The sequence below is a fragment of the Tupaia chinensis genome, unplaced genomic scaffold (genome assembly GCF_000334495.1).
Source record: "Tupaia chinensis unplaced genomic scaffold, TupChi_1.0 Scaffold147458_1, whole genome shotgun sequence".
In the NCBI taxonomy this organism is placed as follows: domain Eukaryota; kingdom Metazoa; phylum Chordata; class Mammalia; order Scandentia; family Tupaiidae; genus Tupaia; species Tupaia belangeri.
The window spans coordinates 680,644-703,495 of NW_006207309.1; the positions used below are offsets into that span (position 1 = coordinate 680,644).

Sequence of the window (22,852 nt, forward strand, 5' to 3'; positions counted from 1 at the left end):
AAAGTAGCTCTTCTGAGTTGTGAACCCAGAGTTCAAGTTCTTGAAGCTTTACTGTGGTGTGAGTGGTAAGAATTAGGTACAGTGTCCTTTAGGGCTCATAAGCAGTCTTTTCTGCTGTCACTTCCAGAAGACGCCTACTCTGACCATGAACGGTTTGATTGTCTTCAGTCAGTGAATCACACACAGCATTCTTTACCTGGAGAAAATACATTTTGGCATAATGCATTAAAGCCTGGCAGAGTTTAGTCATGTCAGATTTTTCTAGAAGTGTCTTATGAGAGAAACACATTTTTAAATAACCTTTTGACTAATGTTACAGCACTACTTTCCTTTATGGGAAAGTCCCTGCACAACCAAAAATATATAATGAAATGACAATGAGTGAAAAAATTTTAATAATATTTAATTGACAGATAGTAGAAATGTACCTGTAGTTTTTACTGTCTTTTCACTATTGGTTGACAGACTTAACATTGGCTATGAGACATTTTAACAATTTTAGAGCAGTCACTATACTAATACTACTGTACAAACGATCACTATTTTAAAATCTGGATTATTTTGCCTATCTTGTGAGTTATGAGGTATAGAGGTTTTAAATAATGAGCTATAAGGAGGACTCAGGAAGAACTAAGTGGCCGTCCATAGACTCTCCATGAGTCCATGCTTAACATTGGATTTACATCCTTTTATACCAATTTTACTTCTTTAATTTAAATGTATAGCATTGCTTATTAAATAGATTGTCACAGGTAATTTGACCTAGATCAATCACAGACCTTAATTATTTGCATTTAATTTTAGGCAGTGGGCCAGAAAGCGATACATAGCTCAGCAAGTTTGGTATTGGTTGAATTAGCATATAATTCTGTCAACACACCTCTTTGCTTTTGGTTAATTCTGGTTCTGTTTAATGGTTGATTTAGTAATTTAGAAAACTAATTAGTTTCTATATAGAAGCTGGAAATTTTTAACCAGTGTAATGATTCGATTATCAGAAACTTACACATACAAGAATACATCTTCTTTCCATCCTTTTTAATGAATTTCTTTAAAATTGTAACACTAAAATATAGTCATTTGAAAAACTTTTCAGAAAAGCATCGAACAAAGTAACTAACCATGGACAATAAAACTTGACCACACCACAGTTAAAGATCTGGCAAATTTTACAACTGTAAAAGAAATTTAGCTGTATCTGTGACATACACCATTTTAGCATAATAACCTACATGACTGAAAAATATCACACTATAGATTTCTGAGAATGTCATTGTATTTTGGAAGACAGTGCATATATAAATATATACATAAGTATACATATACACATATCCATACATATAATTTAAATATAATATAAAGAAAATTAAAATTACTTAATTTGACAATGTTTCCCATGTTATTTAACATACTAAAAAAAGGTCTGACTATTCTAATATCTCTTTTGGATGTTGGCAGAGGTCCTCTGTAAACATTTAAAAGTTATTTTGAGGTAGAAGAATTTAATTTAGAATTTGATTTTGTAGAAAACTTGTCAAATATAATAAGCATAAAAACTTGACTTAGCTGTCAGCAGAAAGTGAAAGTTTAATGTTCTCTAAGTGCCTTAAGTCAGGCAAAAAAGGGCTAACGCAGTGTCTGTTGACACTAAAGCTAAAAACAGAATACATGGCAGAGTACGGCAACCAGATAGGACACCAGAGAGAACAAAACAACCCAAAGACCAGCATAGAGATCACACACAAACTTTTCTTCATATGAGTAAATGAACTATAAGAGGACCAAAAATTAAACTTTAGGAAAATCATTCTTATCTAACAGCATTTAAAACTTTCCTTTAACCATTTTGTCCTGATGATCTATGAGAAACAAAGTATTAGAGAAGGTTAGTCATTTTGGAGGTTTACAGGCATGAAGATTTTTGAATAGACCACTAATTTGCCAGAAAGTTGTATTTTTGAAGACCAATTTAATTGATATGTGGCTGTTTAAACTTAGCACACTTTTAAATTAATTACTGATTTTAAGGTGAAGCCTGTTAATGAAAGCAAAGAAAGCAATTCTAATGGAAACAATGCCATCTAACATGTAGGTGTATTTTAAATCATTTAGATAAATCTTTTACCTAGCTTTCTTTTTGGTTTGGGCAGGGTGATAACAAAGCAAAAACTTTGGCAGAACTTTTTAAAAATGTCATTTAAGCTTTTCATTTATCTTTTATAGAACCTTAAAAAGAGATAAAATAAAATTAAATCTTTTAGAAGCTTCTGAATGTCAATGGCCATCCCTGGATGGACCTATATTGAGGACTCTCAATTTTAATTATGCTTTTTAAAGAGTGGTTTTGTTTATATAGACTATTCTTTATACTGGCCATAGTAATTTTGAATCACGTTATTAAGCTCTCACGACTTTTGTAAATATCAACACTTCCAGGAAATACTTTGATCTTTAGAATTAGGAATTCCATTTTTTACATAAATTTTGAGTCTCTTCAAGTCAAGAGAAACCTAAGTAGGAAATAATTTATTCTGGCATTGGTTCTGAGTACTCTTTGACCAATCTAGCCAATAATCTTTCTCTAAGCATGTAAAAAAAAAAAAAGAAAAAAGAAACTAAGATATTGAAGATAAAAATTTCATGAGGAAAAAATATTTTTAACTTAAAATTCCATTGCATCCGCCACAGTAATTTACTACTAGTTTCTATTTGACCTAGTCAGACAACTGGATCCAATCCAGTTAATTACCTAATCCAATCCAATCCTGGACCAAATCCAGTTTCTGTTGCAACCTTAAATTTAATTTGGAACAAAATTTTCTCATATAAAATTCAGAGAGCTCTGAACACAAGCCTGTGGGGCTGAAATCAGAGAGAGAATTTACCCACAATCCCCAGTTGCTTCAAGAGAAATGGACATCAAAGGGTCCCATGGGTCCCTACTGCTTCTGGGGGGTCACTGAAAGCTCTACTTCAGATCCCACTTCTGATACCAAAACTGTTAAAAGAAAAATAAATCAATTAAATAGAGTAGAGTTTTAACTGAGCAAATCTTAACATGATTTAAATTGGGCAGTTGTCCCTGAACTTGCGGAAAACTTCAGCTAACCTCGTGGTCAACTCGGTATTTAAGTTCAAGAAAAAGAAAGTGACATGTGTGGTAACATGACGTACAAAAACAAAAGGGAAGGAGTGAGGTAGGGAAACAATTTGGGTTGGTTCCATTCTGAAGTTGGCCTGTATTAACACAGTCGAAAAGGTGGGATGCCTGAAGCCTAGCTGTTGTGATTGGCTGTAACTTAGCAACCAGCTCAGAAAAACAGTCTAACATGTATGATTTCAGCTTATCCATGGTAATCCAAGTGTGGGAGTACAGCAGCCATTTTAGGCCAAAATAGTTTAATATAACTTAAGGTATTATCCTATAGGACAGAGGTGTTTTGGAGTTAATATTAAAAAAAAAAAAAAAGTATGATGAGAAGAAATGCAAGGGATCTTGTCTTTCTGGGCCAGGTGTCACATCGCTCATCTTCCCGTTTGAGGATGGTGAAAGGGTAGCTGTGGGAAAGCCTGCCTGCACCAGTGTTTGACTGCTGATGTACGCAGTTGTAATACACATAAATTACTTTTACAAAAGATTAGTTTGCTTTTATTTCTTAATTAATTCTGTATCTGCAGACCTTCGGAATAGTCATCTCAAAATATTCCAAAGAAGTATATTTTGGGGTAGTGTCCCGACCCGGGAGAACAGCCGAACAGGTTTCCTGAGTGAAGGAGTGAGAGCCGGGACAAGCGGTGTAGTGTTACAGCACGGAGATGACACCGTGTCTTCAGTGTCATCTGTTTATTGTGGGCAGCAAGGTACAGCACGGAGACGACACAGTGTTACAACTCTTAAGGGTCACGTCGTCTATTCTGAGCAGCACGGAGACGATGCAGTGTCACAGCTCTCCAGGGTCGTCTGGAGACAATGTAGTGTTACAGCTCTTTAGGGTCGTCTGGAGACTGCGGTGTTTCAGCTCTTCAGACTCTCCTGGTCGTCGTCTTCTTCCTGGTCTTCTGTGTCATCTTCCTGGTTCTCTGGCTACTGTGGCCCAGACATCATGGTTATATGCACGCTGGTGGGTTATAAACGGTGGGCTGTGATTGGTTGTAAACAGTGGGCTGTAATTGGTTGTAAACAGTGGGCCGTGATTGGTTGTAAATGGTGGGTTATGATTGGTTGCTTTTGGACCAATCATGAGGTGCCAGATATGCAAATTTGAGGGATTCTAGTGGCCAATCAGAGCAAAGTTTCGAAGATCAGGTTTTTTGAAGGGAACCAATCATGGCAATTGTTTGCTCTCTGAGAAACCTTGGCAGACTCGCAGGTGCACAGCCTCCCACAGGGTAGCATATTTTTGGCTCTCCACAATTTTCATAATTGGTAACAGAGATATGATAGGTTTGTGCTGTGACTACCAATGTCTGTCCGAGATCCTAAGATCATTGTAAGCACAGATATAAGTATAATGGTATAATGTGCCTCTTCCCTGCAAAAAATTGTGATTTAATAACATATGCAGAATAATCTTTTAGCACATCTTTGGGTAGGATTTTAAAACAACCAAAACTGGAGACAGTTGTGACAGATGTACATTTTGGTAACAAGACCTGTGATGTTAGAAAACTATTTCTTCAATTTCTGAATTTTTTTTTAAGAGAAATTTTTGCTGTAGCGTGCATGTGCTTGTCAGAGAGACAGACACAGAGACAGAAAGTGAGAAATCACCCTCCAGGGGGAATGGCCACTCCACAATCCCTTCTTTTCCATTTTCCTCTCGGGATTTTGGGCCAGCACACACACATGCCTGGGTGAGTTTCAAACGTGGGAGTCTAGCAATGCGACCATTATGCCTTCTGCTGGTCCCCAGTTCATGAATTTTTTAGCAGGAGTTCTCAGAAGTACTATATAGATTGAGATGTGTCTTTGGGGAAGAGTTGTATTTTGACGATTTATTCTGAATTAAAAAAAACCCTTTTCACTTGAAAAATCCTATTCTGTGTCCCATTTGCTATAGCTCCCATCAGTAAACCAGAAAAGGTATGTGCCAGTCTTCCAGACTTCAAATGATATACATAAAATGCCTAGGACTTGTGTCTGGCCCCTAATTAGAGAAGTGCTTGCTTTGTTGGTGTTGGTGTTTATGTTGGTGTTATCATTGCAGGGCACCATGTAGAAATGTAAACACATGTTTTTCTCCTCTCTGAACTTTGAGCTCCTTCTGGAAAGCCCCTCTTTCATCTCTGTATAATCTCACCTTGAAACTCAGTAAATATTTGCCCAATGGAGGGATAAAGTACCTTTTCTTCCCTTTTGCAGTAAGAGAAGGCATTGGTTATTTCGTGGGAGGAGAGAGGAGTCTTTGTTTGCTTTGAGGTCACACTCAATACTGGATTAGTTTCCAGGCTTTACCCGGTAGCTTTGTCCCTATTAATTTATCTAAGCATTTCCTGGAGACAGTTGCTTTATCTTCTTTTGGAGTGTCTGGTGCATGTCTCTGGAATTTGTAACTCCCTCTCCTCTTTTAAATCCTCTAATTCAGGTCCCAGAAGTTCGTGGATTGCGATTTGTCACGCAGTCTCTTACTCATAAATTAAACCTATTCATCTAAACTCTATTCAGGTATTTCTTTTACTACACAGTGGCAAAGGAAAATTAAAGCTGGTTTGAGAGGCAATTTGAAAGTTGCTAAAACCCCAGCGTAGTTAATAGATGCGCTTTCTTTCACGTTGTGTGTGTGTGTGTGTGTGTGTGTGTGTGTGTTTGTGTTTGCTATACTCAGCTTGAGAGCCCACAGCGAAGAGCTCTGTGACTTACTGAGAGTCATGACTGGCTGTAAATGGAGACCAGTTGGAAGAAGGACTGGGAGAAGACCTTAGGTTTACTCTGCATTATTCTTTCAATCTAGAAAAAGAAAGTGTGTGGTGAAGTGAAGAGCGGGTTATGGTTTCCTTGAGTGAAGTGAGAAGTCATTCTCCCCTTGCAAGAATTTGGTAGGGGCGGCCAAGAGGAGGAAGCCTGGTGGAGGCTCAGACCTAGACCCTGCAACTTGTGGTCTCCAAAGCTCAAGAACTGTCTGGGGCTTTTCAACAGCAGCCATAAGGCAGAAAGAAAGAAAAGGTTCAGTTCAACTGTGTTTCTTGAGAAACATGAATGGAAGAAAAACTTTCTACTTTGTACTCTTTTATACCAAAGCCTATTTGCATAACATGCTGCTTAGAATGAGAACATTTTCAGTGGTTTTTGACTGTTCTAATGAAGTGTAAACTTAATTGAAAAATATAATTAAATTGATTATGTAATGTCACTGGCCTTCATATTATTCATTATACAGCATCTTCTCCCTGAGAAGGAACAACTGAACTCGAGGAACAGCTTTGAGACAGGACTGGCGAGAATGCAGCCTGCCCCCTGCATTTCTTCCTCCTGTGTCCATGCTCACAATGGCAGTTGATTTTGGCACTGTCTTCCAGTGTTGCTTCTGGGCAGCTCCTACCTGTCAATCAATCAATAAGATTGCTCTCTTTCATTTAAGAGGAAATAATGAGCTTTGAAAACTTGGCCTTACAAATGCAAACGTATAAAGTGGCAGTTGGCCATTCCTTGCTTTGTTTTGTGACCTTTAATCTTTTCTTTCCTTAGCCTTGATTCTTATGCCTATTCCTTTTTACCCTTTGAATCTTCTGCTGTGTTGTGTTTTTTTTTTGAGGGGAAGTCAGTAGCTGTAGACACAGAATTGAGTATCACTATACCAGAGTTACTGGGAATAGGGGAGGGGTGTCCTCGTCTTTTACTCCCACACCCTCCCATCTTTGCTAATATTCTTCCGAATGTCATGGGGTTAATGTCTACAAAGGGTTTGCTTTCTTTTACTCAGTCCTAACTGCAAGGTTAGAGCCACTGCTTTATAAGGGTAATTTGGGTAATGTTTTCCCCTAGACACGTTACTGTGCATGGTATGCATAGTTAACTTGCTTACTCTTGTACTCCCAGAACCATCTAGGACTTCTGGTGCCATATCTTCATCGCATGTGTCCACTGCAAACCCAAGGCTGCTGCTTTTCCTATACATTCCCTGGCCTGGATCCCATGTATGGAAGAGCACCAGACCACTCTCAGTGGCTTGAGCAGTTATCTACTCTAAAAAGAATCACCCAGATCCATTTTTGTTTCCTGCCCTCAAGCCATTCACTAACCACTTCTCCCATCTCACCGAAAAAGAAGTGTCAATATCTCTTACTCTGGATTGTCAATATCTGTTACTTTGGTGTTATCAAAAGTACTTTGGAACTGGAAAATAGAGAATCACTGAAAGGTTTCTGATTGACGAGGAGATTTCACTGAGCCAAAATTATCCTGTTCAGCAAAATACTGAGGGTATCCAGCAGACGTGATTTGCGTTTCATTCCCACTTCCTCATAGTACAGCCTTAGGCAGGTTACATGCTCTCTGAGCCCCTGTCTGCTTCTGATTAAGTTGGGGATTCTGATCCTGCTCTTCTCGCTTCCTCTTCTCCCTCCCCCACCACACACCCTGGGTTCTTTTAGGAGCAAACATAAAGGCTTTTCATGATGTCTGACAAACATACCATTATTTACCAATGATAATGCAGGAAGATCGTTTAGCTTCATGTCTTTGCTATATCACATACTGTCTGAAGAAGTAGATATTTCTTCTCTCTTAAGTGGGCAGAATGGAAAGTTCCTTTTTGAACTATGTTTCTGTTTTGGCCTCTACTTCTTTTTTTTTTTATTATTTTTATTATCATCATAATCTTCTTTATATTACATTGGATTACATATAACTTTACAGTGTATTACATTGTTTTTTCAAAAGGGAATGCCATGCATGTCAGTCAGTACAGAGACATTAATCTCCCCACTTCAACATTCCATATCTTTTCTGTTTTCCCCAATCATTATTTTTATTATTCTAATTATTTTTATAAAACAGTCAATTGCTATTTCTCGTTTTGCTTGTAAAAATACTTTGCCCATCATGAAATACTTCTCAGCCCAATCCAGTTGAGAATACTATACATGTCATCATCAACAGTTGATAACCCCTGTTTCTCACTAATGTCCTGTCTCTCTATTGTTCACTTGCTATCTTTCTCTATCCTCTTCTCTTCACTTACCCCATTCCACACTGTCCTATTCTCATTAAGTACCTTCACTGTTTTTATGTCCTCCGAATTTTTGCTCTCTATTATAGAGTGCGGATAGTCGGTATATATTGAGTGGATACATACAATATCTTTCTTTCATAGCCTGGCTTGCTTCACTCAGCAATAGATCCTCCATATCTGACCATTTTCTATCAAATTCCAGGGTCTTGTTATTTTTTATGGCTGAGTAGTATTCCATAGAGTATATATACCACACTTTTCCAATCCATTCATCAGTTTGTGGACATTTAGGTTGGTTCCATGTCTTGGCAATTGTGAATAATGCTGCAATAAACATGGATGTGCAAGCACTTTTCTGACTGAGCGTTCTCCTGTCTTTTGGGTAAATACCCAGAAGTGGGATTGCTGGATCAAATGGTAGTTCTATTTGTAGATCTTTGAGGAACCTCCATATTGTTCTCCACAGTGGTTGAACTAGTTTACATTCCCACCAACAGTGTAGGAGGGTTCCCTTTTCACCACATCCCCGCCAACACTTATCACTTTTTATATTCTTAATCTTTGCCATTCTGACAGGGGTTAGGTGGTATCTCATTGTGGTTTTTATCTGCATTTCCCTTATGATGAGGGATGTTGAGCATTTCCTCATATGCTTTTTGGCTGTTCGTATGTCTTCCTTAGAGAGACTTTTGTTCAGCTCACTTTCCCATCTTTTAATCGGGTTAATCATTTTTTTTCGCATAAGGCACTTGAGTTCCCTATGTATTCTCGTTATCAGTCCCTTGTCTGAGGCATATTTAACAAAAATATTTTCCCATTCTGAGGGTTGTCGGTTCACACTTGTTACTGTGTCCTTTGCTGTGCAGAAACTTCTTAGTCTAATATAGTCCCACTTGTCTATTTTAGGGATTATTGCCTGTGCTTTGGGAGTCTTATTTAAGAAGTCTTTGCCTACTCCAATGTCTCCCAGAGTTTCCCCAGCATTTTCCACAAGTAGTTTTATTGTCTGAGGTCTTAGGTTCAGATCTTTGATCCATTTTGAGTTGACTGTTGTTAATGGTGAAAGATGGGGGTTCAGTTTCATCTTTCTGCAGGTGGATACCCAGTTTTTCCAGCACCATTTACTAAAGAGGTTTTCCTTTTCCCAATGGATTGACTGATATCCTTTGTCAAAGATCAGTTGGCTATAAGCTTTGGGAGTTATTTCTGGGGTCTCTATTCTCTTCCATTGGTCCACATGTCTGTTTTTATGCCAATACCATGCTGTTTTGATGACCACAGCTTTATAGTATATCTTGGGATCAGGGAGTGATATGCCTCCTACTCCATTCTTCTTACGCAGGATTGCTTTTGCAATACGAGGTCTTTTATGGTTCCAGACAAATTCTATAATTGTCTTTTCTAGATCTCTGAAGAATATCTCTGGTATTTTGATTGGAATTGCATTAAACATGTAGATTAATTTGGGTAGAATTGCCATTTTGATTATGTTAATTCTACCAATCCAGGAGCATGGGATGTCCTTCCACTTTTTTATGTCACTTTCAATGTCTTTTTTAAGATTCTCGTAGTTTTCTTTATAAAGGTCTTTGACTTTCTTAGTTAGGTTTATCCCTAGATATCTTATACATCTTGTGGCTACGGTGAAAGGGATTCCTTTCTTCAGCTCTGCTTCATTCAACTTGTTGTTCATAAATAGAAATGCTATAGATTTTTGGATATTGATTTTGTATCCTGCCACCTTACTGTATTCACTTATTACTTCAAGCAGTTTTTTCATGGATACCTTTGGGTCTTCTAAGTATACCATCATGTCATCTGCAAATAAAGATATTTTCAACTCTTCTTTGCCTATTCGAATGCCTTTAATACTGTTCTCTTCTCTGATTGCAATAGCTAAGACTTCCAGTACTATATTAAAGAGCAGTGGAGAAAGTGGGCAGCCTTGCCTAGTACCTGTTTTCAGAGGAAAAGCTTTCAGCTTTTCCCCATTCAGTATAATATTAGCTGTAGGTTTTTCATAGATTGCTTTTATTGTGTTCAGAAATGACCCTTCTATACCAATCTTACTGAGAGTCTTAATCATAAAAGGATGTTGTATTTTATCAAACGCTTTCTCCGCATCAATTGAGATGATCATATGGTTTTTATCTTTCTTTCTGTTAATGTGGTGTATTACATTTATGGTCTTGCGTATATTGAACCACCCTTGCATCCCTGGTATAAAGCCTACCTGGTCGTGATGAATGATCTTTGTTATATGTTGTTGGATACGATTTGCGAGTATCTTGTTGAGAATTTTCGCATCTATATTCATCAATGATATTGGTCTGTAGTTTTCCTTTTTTGTCATATCCTTATCTGTTTTGGGGATGAGGATGATGGAGGCTTCATAAAATGAATTTGGAAGGTTTCCTTCCTTTTGAATCTTTAGAAATAATTTTAGTAAGATAGGGGATATCCTTTGTCAAAGATCAGTTGGCTATAAGCTTTGGGAGTTATTTCTGGGGTCTCTATTCTCTTCCATTGGTCCACATGTCTGTTTTTATGCCAATACCATGCTGTTTTGATGACCACAGCTTTATAGTATATCTTAGGATCAGGGAGTGATATGCCTCCTACTCTATTCTTCTTACGCAGGATTGCTTTTGCAATACGAGGTCTTTTATGGTTCCAGACAAATTCTATAATTGTCTTTTCTAGATCTCTGAAGAATATCTCTGGTATTTTGATTGGAATTGCATTAAACATGTAGATTGGCCTCTACTTCTTGAAAGTACTTATGATAGAAATTAAATATTCGTGTCATTTGAAGGTGACATTATCATGGGTTACTAAATAATTCTCTGGCAGTAATTTGCCTCTTTGCATCTGTGACCATCCCTTGTGTGTGGTTTCTCCTGTTGCTTTTAGAAAGTATACAGTGTGATAAAACTAGTTAATATTTGAGAATCATATCTCATATCTTGGTCTGTCATTGTGTTGCTAGCAGAAATATTTGAGATCGTGTGATTTATAGAAATGGAGGTTAACTTAGCTCACCGTTTGGAGGTCCAAGGGCCAGGAGCCATATGTCATGGGGGTCTTGTAGACCAATCACATCATGAGAGCAAGAACAGAGCAGACTGTGTCCTTCTGTCCCAATGTCTCTGTCTCATTTCCTTTCTCTATAAACCTACCAGAACTCAATCATGGGGCCCACTTCTAATCACTTAATCTGTGCCAGAGCCTCTACTTTTCAACAGCATGTAAAGTATTACATTTCCTCTTAATACTTTCACAAACAAATCTGAATACATGAATTTTTGGGAGACATAAATCATAGCTTCTTGTGAAGTATAGATTTCTTCTAAAACTTCTCCTTTAAGTTATAGAAAGGTAAGTGAGCTTACTTTATGAGTGACCCAACCATTCAACAGCTTAGAAATTCAGAAGACTGTGGGTCCTGAATAACTTGATTCTTTTTCTTGAAGTGGTTCATGGGCAGCGACAATTCAGTGTGTTCTGTATCTGATTACATGACTTGGTTTCTGGGAACATTTCTCTCTCTTTGTGTTGGGTCTTTAGCTCCTCATATAAGCTATAAAGAGGAATAGCTTTGCTTCACCTACTACCTGTTAACTCAGATGCCACACCGCTGCTTTGAGACTATGTATTTTTATCTGCAACTGAAATAGTGAATCTGGCACCTGAGGAATGGGAAGACCAAGTGAGATAATGCGTTGGTAGCCTAGTGTAGCTTCTTGAACATACTGCTGTGGTTATCTTTATGTTATAGGTATCTGCTACCTATGGAGAGGAGGCCAACCTCCCTTGTGTTTGTGTCCTCTTCTCTCGCCTCCTGCCTTCTTCCATCTTACTCCTAGGACTACATCCATCCTGGGCAGTAGAAAGGCCTTCCCTTTGTAGTTCTATCATAAAGCAGCTTCTCTGTCCTACAGTCTCTGGAGAACTTGCAGATTGACATCGAAGGACCAACCAACCATCCTAGACATCTTCCTCAGATATGTTTTTGTTATTTTTGGAGTGGTTTATGCTATAGGGTGCCTGCGCTCACCAGACAGACAGAGACATAGAGACAGAAAGCGAGAAATCACCCCCCAGAGGGGATGGTCACGCCGCAATCCCTTCTCCTCCATTCTCCTCTCGGGATCTTGGGCATGCACGCACACGCGCCCGGCGTGAGTTTTAAGCCACCGGGTTCGGGATGCCAACCGTGGTAGACTACGTGGGAGTCCAGCGACATAGCCATTATGCTAACTGCTGGTTCCCTTCCTCAGATATGTTAACCTCATTCTGAGACAGTATTACCTTGTAGTCAGTGCCGCTTGCTTCTCTCTTTTGAAAGCTTTATTTAGGTTTTTTGGGTTTTTTTTTTGAATTTTTATTTGGCTTTATTTATTTATTTATTTTAATTTGAGGAGAGAGGGACAGAGTAAGCAAGAGAGGTAGGAACAGTGAGAAAGCAAGTCACCAGGCCTAGGACTCATACCGTGGTAGGCCACGTGGGAGTCCAGTGCCCTTAACCACCATGTCACCTGCTGGTCCTGAAGGCATTTTATTCTGGTCCCCATACAGGGGTTCTTGAACTCCCAGATAGATCCCTGAATAATATTTTGCCCCAAACACAAAACTAATCTGTGGTATTCAAAATCAGGGTTGTGTGACTTTTTGGAAGAGTGCTATTCGCTTTAGAAATATTTATGAAGCTATTCAAGATTTCTGGGCTTTTACTTACATTTTTGTGTATATGTAATTCATTAAGATAAGTGTTTATTAATTATTTTAAAAGGTACCTTTTCCTCTTTCTGCTAGTTCCTTAATTCACATGTATATTTTACTTACAAATGGTCACATTTCACTTTTAGTTGAGAAGTTCTTTTATGAAATGAAATGAGGAAACATTTTTAAGCCTTTTGAGTGATGTGGATTAAAGTCTATTAATAAGCTCTTTGATCATACACATATGAGTGTGGCCTGTATTTGTTCTACTTAGTGTGATGTTGATTGCATTTCGATAAAAATGAAAATTTAAACATGTTGCTGCCTCATTTACCCCAAAGTTGTGGTTCTTAAGGTTTGAAGAATGTGCTTTCTTGCTTCTGTCTCTTGCTCTGTGTAGTCAAATAGCAGTTATTTACCTGAATGGAGAGGAGATAATTTTAAAAAGTACATGATTTTCAATCTCATATGTACTATTAGGTACATTTGGTATGCGATTTTTTTTTTTATTGGCATTAGTTTTACATACGTCTTCTGGGTCAACTGGTAGTTAGGCAGTTATGGTGGCTAGATCCCACATGGCTGACAGCACAGTTTAAGTTCCAGATCTGGAAGCTTGAAAATCACGCCTGGCTCATGTGTGTGTATGTCCAAAATCCCAAGGAGGATGGAGGAGAAGGAATTGCAGTGTGGCCATCCCCCCTGGAGTGCTATTTTCTTTCTTTCTCTCCCCCTCCTCTCTTTTTTTTTTCCTCTTTCTCTCTTTAGCTAGCACACCCACCCTACTACAAATTAAAAGCAAAAACAAAAACAGCAACAATCTAAAAACATGCATTCATGCTTACTCCTGCTTGACTTTGCCTAATAGGATTTACTCTGAAAATCACGAATAGCCAGAAAGTAGAATGGAATTGGGAAAGAACTTTTTTCCTTCCTATGGATAGATAATAGGAAGTGAATAATAGTTACTTTGGATTTTAGTTTTTTTTCTTAGAGGCAACTCATTATATAAAGAACCTACCTTTGATGTGCTTATTATTTTTTCCTAGTTCAGAAGGAAGACTGATGGGTAAAAATAACATGGTTCAGATAAATGGATTTTTAAAATTTTTTTATATCTCTTTTTAATGCTTAGTTCATATTTTCTGTGTTTTCCCAATTAATGTATCTAAGTAATTTTTTGGACCAGTTTGAATATCTAAGGAATATTTTGGGGGTATAGAAGAAATAGTCAAGTAATTTTTTATACCACTCAATTACATACATAGATTGAACAGTCATGTATTTATATAAAACAGAATATTGCAACTAGTGCTTTTTACTACCCTAGGATAATTTCCTTTCAATTCCTTATATACATATTTTACATCAGAGTTTTCATTATTAGAGCCACATTTTTGAAGCAGCATGCTATCATTTTAGTTGTTTGTGATAGAGCTGTTTTGGAATCCATGTGTAGGGCTGTAATTGGAAATTTTATTTCAAGCATGAGTATCCATTTGCATACTTAGGACAGTTGCTGTTTTCATTCTTTCTGAGTAAAGAAGCATGGAAGAGCTGTACTTTGTAACAATTAGTAGAACTGCTTTGTTAAATCTGTCTTTTTCTCTCTTCCTATGATCTTATTTATTGTGAAGTAATTGCACGTATATTATTTAATAATTCAGATAGTGCCATCACAAGCCATTTTGTGTCCTTTTTATAGTCCCATTGACTCTTTGCCTACAGGTAGTCCTTTCTAACCCTATTAGTTTTATATTTGGGTATTCTCCTGTATGTTCCTCAACAATACACTATATGATTTAAGTGCCACTGATTTTTTTCTCTAAGAATTGTTTATGTGATTTTATTTATTATTATTATTTTTTATTGTTTTTCAATTCACCATAGAGGGGCAGAGAACGAAAGAGAGACAGAGAAGGGAGAGGAAAAATGAAGTAAGCCGCCAGGTCCAGGACTCCAACTGTAGTCCATTGGGAGTGCTGGGAGTCCAGCACCTTAACCACCATGCTGCCTGCCAGCCCGGAGTATCTATTGAATTTTTATTTCTGCTAGTGTGTTTTTAATTTTGAATTTAATTTTTGACTATTTCCTCTTTAAAAATATGATCCTGTCTTTGTTTCACAGATGCAATATTTTCTCTATTCCTTCGATAACATGAATTAAATTATTTGTTGTTTTCTCCTATTCTTTGCACATTTCCCTGTGTGTTCTTCTTCTTTTTTAATCTGCTTGTTTCAATCCTTGATTAAAAAAAAAATTGTCAGAGGGCCCTTGTACTTTCCAGAGAGAGATGGAAAGAGGCAGAGTGTCAGAGCGAGACAGTGAGAAAGCATTGCTCATGGGGCATAGTCATGCTGTAATCCCTCCTCTTCAATCTCTCCCTCCTTGGGGGATTTTAGGCATGCACGCAATAACACCTGGTGTGTTTCTCAAGCCATTAAGTGTGGGACTTGAGCCATGAAGTCATCCCTGTGAGATCCAGCTGCCTTAATCACAATGCCACAGGTTGGCCTTATTCCTGATTTTAGTGAATGTTGGAAACGTTTCTAAAATGAGTGCTATGGATTTAGTTATCTGTTCTTTGTTTTTTAAAGAATTATTTTATTCAGCTTTATTTATTTATTTTAATTTGACCAGAGAGGGAGGGTGGGAGGGAGGTGGGGAGAGAGAGCGCACGTGCGAGCGAGCGAGCAAAAGCTAGAAAACAAGCCACCAGGTCCGGGACTTGAACCACAATCGGCTATGTGGGAGTCCAGTGCTCTTAACTACCATGCCACCTGCTGGCCCCAGTTATCTGTTCTTATTTAAGAGTTAGACAGTAAAAATTGGTCTGGAAATTTGCTACCTGGTGGGCTTCATTTTAGGGCCTTTGTTCAGGGACCTGGCCATTTCAGTGAGAAACTGTCACATATCACAGTCTATAGACTTTTTTTTCCCTTGAACCTTTCAGTTTCTCCAAAAAAGAATTGTCTTGTGTGATGTAAGCCTATCTGTGAAGCTTTGGGGGAGAAATACATGAGAATGGAGCCAGAAGTTTTACTATCCAAGCCTGTCAAAACTTAATTTATTTTATTTAAATAATTATTTACTCAACTTTATAATTTTTATTATTATCTTTAATTTGATGAGAGAGTGAGAGAAAGTGAGAAAGCAAGCTGCCAGGACTCAAACCATGGTTGGCCATGGTGGGAATCCAGCACGCCAACCACCACCCCACCATCTGGCTCCAATTCTTAGATTTTAATTCCTCTGTTTCAGACTTATTTGGTATCCTTGAGTCTGAAATCTTGCTTTATCATTTTCTGCAGAGAGTAAACTGTCTCCTGTTATAGGAGGTGGGATGGTTTGTCTGGCTCCACCATGTGGGAGAGAGGAGTGGGGAATCTTACTACCTTCTGTCTTTTCTTTAAAAGAGGACAAGCTTAATATTTTAAAATTGTATAGGTCACAAGTCTGATGTGGATTTCACTGGGCTAAAATCAAGGTGTTGACAGACTGGATTCCCATCTGGAGATGCTAGGGAGGAATCCATTTCCTTGTTTTTCCTAGCTTCTAGGGCTATTTGCAGTCCTTGACCCATGGCCCTCTTCCATCTTTTATCCTTCCTTCTGGACTACGATAGAGAGAGAGAAATAGCTACACCCCCAACAGGGCCTCATGCCATGATCCTAACCCCAGCCTCACCCAACCAGGATCTTGGGCACATGCAAGTGCCCAATGTGCATAAAGAGACCTTGGCATTTGAACCCAGGACACTCTCATATGGGTGCAGCATTGTGGAAGGTTGTGATACAATGGCGTCACAGAGAGTGGCCTTCCATCTTCAAAGTCAGCAATAGCATGTCAGATATTCTCCCATTCATTACTCTGACCTCCTCATCTGTCTACCTCATCCACTTTTAAGGACCCTTGTGATTACATTAGGCTCACTCAGACAATCTAGGATAATTGCTCTATTTTTTTTTCTTTATTGTGGTAAAAAACACAACATAAAATTTGTCATCTTAACCATTTTTAAGTGTGGAGTACAGAACTGCTAACTATATGCATGTTGTACAGAATATCTCTAGAACAGTTTGATCTTGCAAAACTGAAACTTTATGTTGATTGAACTGAAACTTTATGGTACTTTTAGGTCTTTCATCTGTTTTGTGTTAATTTTTGTGTATGGTATAAGGTAGGGATTTTGTTGTTATTTTAAAACACGGTCTCAGGTTTTTGGTCCTGTCATCAGAACGTGGCAACCACCATTCTCTCTCTCTCTCTCTCTTTCTTTCTTCTCTTCCTCTTCCTCTTCCCTGTCCTTTCCTTTCTTTTAAAGGAGGCATAAGGCTAGGACCAGTTCTGCCTTGCCCTACCTTTATTTTCCTAAAAAAAAATTTTGTTGTTGCTGTGCTGTCAGATGACACATGTGCTTGACAAGAAGAAAGAGAAAGAGGAAAAAGAGAAAACCCTTCCAATGGGGTGTGGTCTTGCTGCAGTAGTTTTTCCTTTATTCCTTCATCCATCAGAATTTGGGACTTGCATTTCCACATACTTGGCATGTTTTTCAAGCTGTTGAGGCCAGGATTCAAAGCATGGTTGGCTATGGGAGCTCTGGCTACCTATCTGTAGTGCTTAACAACTGTACTATAGAGCCAGGCATTTTGTTTTGTTTTGTTAAGTTACTTTTTTCTTGTATGAGCGAGAGAGAATGGAAGATGATATTTTCCAGTAGGGTCCTCTCACATGAATCTACCCCCAGCTTTAGGAAGCCCCAGATCATGGGCACGGGCATGCTGGGCATACTCAGGGAAGTCTGAAGTTAGAGGTTTTTGCTATAGGATGCGTGCGCTCGCCAGCCAGCCAGACAGAGACAGAGAGAGAAAAAGCGAGAAATCACCCCTGAGGGGGGATGGCCACGCCGCAATCCCTTCTTCTCCATTCTCCTCTCGGGATCTTGGGCACGCACGCACATGCGCCCGGCGTGAGTTTAAGCCACCGGGTCCAGGACGGGCACCATGGTCAACTACTTGGGAGTCCAGCGATACAGCCATTACGCTAACTGCTGTTCCCTTGTTGCCCATTTTTAAATTGGGTTATTCCTTTTTGTTGTTGAGTTGTGGGAGTTTTTTTTAATATATTGTGCATATCAATACTTCATCAGATACATAGTTTGCAAATATTGTCTCTCATTTTGTAGGTTGGCCTTTTTACTGTTTAATTATTTCCTTTAATTTTTAAGTTTGATGTCATTCCCATTTGTCTATTTTATTTTTGTACCTGAACTTTTGTCATTGTATCCAAGAAATCATGACTAAACCCAATGTCACGAAGCTTTCCTCCATTTTCTTTTAGGAATTTTATAGTTTCAGGTGTTACTTTTAGGTTTTTTATCTATTTTGTGTTAATTTTTGTATATGGTGTAAGGTAGGGGTTTTGTTGTTATTTTAAAACAGGGTCTCACTGTGTCACAATCCTCCTGTCTCAGGTTCTGAAGTGACAGGGACTACAGGTACTTGCCGTTGTGCCTGTCTTTGTGTTGGACTAGGGCATCCATGTGATCCCAGCCTGTGGAGCACAGGGTATTACAGAGTGCACCACGGCAGTGCATTCTTATTATTTTGTACACATACTTTTAACCAGTCTTCCTCTTTTCAGTCCTACCTCTCACTTTGGCCTTCCTGGAATAGTCAGCTGACTTTTTGTTTGCTTCTCAGACAGTAAGGTTCCGACCTTCTCTGCTCTACTCCATAATCATTTCTGCTTTTCAGCTTCCAAAATGCTCTTGATGTCTAATGTCTGCTCTAATATAGTTTTCTATTCCTCTTGCCCTTATGGACTTACATCTTCTATCTTTATTATCATTTTAATAGCCATTTAAAGGGACCAGAGAGAAACAGGCCTATTCCATCGGCAATTTTATAGGTCTGAAATTTATATTGCTTTCTAAAATGACATTTCTAATTTCCTGTTGGTAGGTCTAACCTCCAAAAATAATTGTTAAATCTGTTTCTTTGCTTCTTTTTTATTGTCCAGTTTCTGTCAAGTGATCTATAGGTATGTAAAACTAGCATTAAGTTTACTTTCCCAAACATTATTTCATTACTGAAGATGAAGTGAGATTATTGTCTATAATATGAGACTTGGTAAGGTTTTGAATTTAAGGTGACAACTTATTTTCTGAAATTTTATTTATTTATTAAAAGAAAACCTTGGCTTTTTCTTTTGGTTTATAAACTGTATGTTGGTATTATCAGATGATTTTTTTTGTATGTAAATTTTACTTTGAAATTTAACTGAATACTTGTAAATTAAGTATGGCAAGAGAATCTTAGTTATTTTTATTTTGACTTTCAAAAATTTTTTTAAGAGTTTTTTGCTATAGGGCACATGTGCGTGCTAGATAGAGAGACAGAAAGCAAGAAATGGTATGGCCATGTTGTAATCTCTTCTCCTCCATTCTCCTCTCAGGATTTTGGGCACACATGCACGTACAGTTGTAGTGAGCTTTAAGCCTTTGGGTCCAGGACTCAAATTGTGATCAACTAAGTGGGAGTCCAGTGACATAACTGTTACACCATCTGCTGGTTCTGTTGTTGTTTTACTTTGTAACTACTGCCTTTAAAAAATAATTTTTTTTATGACTGTGTTCGATTATTTACAGGTGTAGCCCTATTTCTTAGAGATATGATAAAAAATGATTAAGTGGGGGATTGCCTGGTATAACTGGGTCCTTAGGGATTAAAAGTGGTGATTTCTTTTGTTCTAATAACTGTTTCTTTATGGAATGAAGCTCATTAGTTGACTCAAGATATCAGCTATCATCAAATGCTCGATGTAGGGTTTATATAATCCTGAAAAGGATTAGAGTCCATTTCTTATAGATTATTATAAGAGATAAAGAGAATGTTACTATTTAAACACTGTCAAAAACTGAAAAAATTACCTTTCTAGCTACCTTTAAATTCTACATATATTCACATGTAAGTACAAATGCCTATGAATGAAGGAACAAATAAATATATGTATATTTTTTTGAGAGGTTTTTTGCTATAGGGCACGTGTGCCCACCAGAAAGACAGAGAGACAGAAAACGAGAAATCACCCCCCCCCCGGGGGGGGGATCACCACACTGCAATCCCTTCTCCTCCATTCTCCTCTCGGGATCATGGCCACACACACACATACACACACACATGCGCCCGGCATGAGTTTAAGCCACTGGGTCCAGGACTTGAACTGCGTTCAACTACATGGGAGTCTAGTGACATAGCCATTACGCTAACTGCTGATCCCTATCTGTATTTTTTAGGTACAAAACATTATCTGTAGCTTCCTGATTATACACACACCTATTTACATTTATATAAATATAAAAGGTATCAGTTATAAGGATAATATTTTGGCCCCCGAGAGATGACCACCTTTTTGTAAGTCAACTGGTGAGGAGAAAAACTTAGTAGTTACCTTTGTTTATAGTTTGAACCTACTCTACTTAATTGTACTTTGTGAATAATTAGTTATTTGTTGACAGTTAAAGATAGTAGATAAATTTATAAAAAGAGAAACACCTCGATGTGATAGAGAGGTGCCCACCGGAAAGACAGAGAGACAGAAAACGAGAAATCCCCCCCCCCCCGGGGGGGGATCACCACACTGCAATCCCTTCTCCTCCATTCTCCTCTCGGGATCATGGCCACACACACACATACACACACACATGCGCCCGGCATGAGTTTAAGCCACTGGGTCCAGGACTTGAACTGCGTTCAACTACATGGGAGTCTAGTGACATAGCCATTACGCTAACTGCTGATCCCTATCTGTATTTTTTAGGTACAAAACATTATCTGTAGCTTCCTGATTATACACACACCTATTTACATTTATATAAATATAAAAGGTATCAGTTATAAGGATAATATTTTGGCCCCCGAGAGATGACCACCTTTTTGTAAGTCAACTGGTGAGGAGAAAAACTTAGTAGTTACCTTTGTTTATAGTTTGAACCTACTCTACTTAATTGTACTTTGTGAATAATTAGTTATTTGTTGACAGTTAAAGATAGTAGATAAATTTATAAAAAGAGAAACACCTCGATGTGATAGAGAGGATAAGGCATAGCTTTGAATTAAGAAAAGGTGAAATAAGTTTTATGTTATGTATATTTTGCTACAATAAGAAAATTTTAAAAATTCAGAAGTTAAAAAAGAAAGATGGAATAGGAGATGAAGAAGGTCCATTGTGAATTTTTTGTTTTCAAGTTAATAAATACGTTAATGCTTTCATTTGCAGTGTGTTATCCTGGATTTACAAGGTCTCTTTCAAGTTGAGAACTTTGTGATTCCTTACTGAAATGGGTAAGCTTAAATTCCTTCTCTGTTCTAGGTGCACCATTAAGTACTTTGGGATGCAAGAAGGTGTCTTGTTGGGACACTTGTGAAATAGAAGATAAGGCTCTGCCTCAGGAAACGTACATGAGAATAATTTTAAAGGAACCCGTTGATAAATGCAAAACAGTAGCTGTTGGAGGTATGTAATAATGGAGAGGTTGGGTTGAACCTGATGTGCCCTACTCTGGTCTGAAGTCAAGTCGAGCCATTTTCTGGAATGGAGACTTTTTTAGGGCAGAACCCTCTGGCCTCTAATACACTCAAATCTGTTCTCTAAACTTGGCTCGGTGGTGGGTGTTGTTTCTCATTTGTGGATCATCTCTCTTTTCTTTCTTTTTTTCTTTTTTTTTTTCCTTAAGATATTTTTGCTATAGGGCATGTGCACTTGCCAGAGACATAGAAAGCAAGAAGTTACCCCTCAGGAAGATGGCCATGCCCAATCCCTTCTCCTCCATTCTCCTCTTGGGATTTTGGACATACATGCACACATGCCAGGCTTGAGTTTTATGCCACAAGGTCTGGAACTCAAACCACACTTGATTACCTGGGAGTTCAGCGATGTAACCATTACGCTGTCTGCTGGCCCCCCTGGTCATCTCTGACTCAGTTCCTTGAAGGTCCTTCCTATTGCTAGAGGACAATAAAGAAGATAGAGGTAACATAGACTCTGGCAAAATAAAAGTGAGAGCAAATTTCTTTTATAGCTAAGAACGTCATCGCCTTCCTACCTGGGAACAGAATAGTCAGTATCAAAGATCAGCAAATACGTGTCTTTCAAACTAGCTGTTATTTATTGACTTTACTCTTACTCTGATCGGGTAGTGGTTGTGTCGTATCAAGAGCTCCCTGTTAGTCATTTACTTGACCTGTTTGTGTCTTTGACCCCCCGTGTTATAATGGTAAGTGTTTACTTCATTTTCTTGTTTATAGCCTTTAATTTTATCTCCTCAACAGTGTTTATCATCAAGGTCAGAGTCACCCATTATGTCATAACCTGTCATTTTCAGTCCATGTCTGACTTTTGATTGCACTAGTTATTTTCTTATGATATAGCCTATGTTATGTTATGTCACTTTGATTTTTTAGTGTTTTTTTTCCTATCTACTAATACAAAACACTACAGATGTACCATGTGCCAAGTACTTTACATGTCTTTGATAATTATACATCACAAAAATATTAAACAAGTCCATTTGTTGAAGAAACTGAGGTTCAAAGTGGTTAAGTAATTGGCTTGATGTTTCCCAGAGTGTAAGTGGCAGAAATGGGATTCAGCACTGTGTCTGTTTAGCTCAAATTGCTTATTATGGAGGCACTATACAATCCTGTTTGCATTATCAAGCAGGTTTCATTTTTGTTTCTCTAATTGCCAGAGGGTGCACGCTTGCTGGTAGGGGATGGGGAATAAAGCACCCTGAATATGGATGTGGTCTCCCCAAAACTCTTTCTTCTCTATTTCTCTATCCTGTGGGGATTTGAGGCACGCATGCACATGTCCAGCATAGTGATTAAGCCACCACCACTGGGATTTGAACCTCAGTCACCATGGTGAGATCTGGCTCCTTTAACCACTAGGCAATG

General features: G+C 38.2%; 1 protein-coding gene across 9 annotated transcripts in view; it reads left to right on the forward strand.

Moving 5' to 3' along the window:
- SGMS1 (sphingomyelin synthase 1) overlaps window positions 1–22,852 on the forward strand; it is a 350,554-nt gene that overhangs the window by 172,914 nt on the left and 154,788 nt on the right. For 8 of the 9 annotated variants that reach the window (XM_006169737.2, XM_006169735.3, XM_027768777.1 and 5 more), the window contains one exon: window positions 21,267–21,410. The exons of the other annotated variant lie outside the window; for it this stretch is intronic. The gene's annotated coding sequence lies outside the window, so the exon portion shown is untranslated. The remainder of the gene's footprint in view (window positions 1–21,266; window positions 21,411–22,852) is intronic. 9 annotated transcript variants of the gene reach the window in all.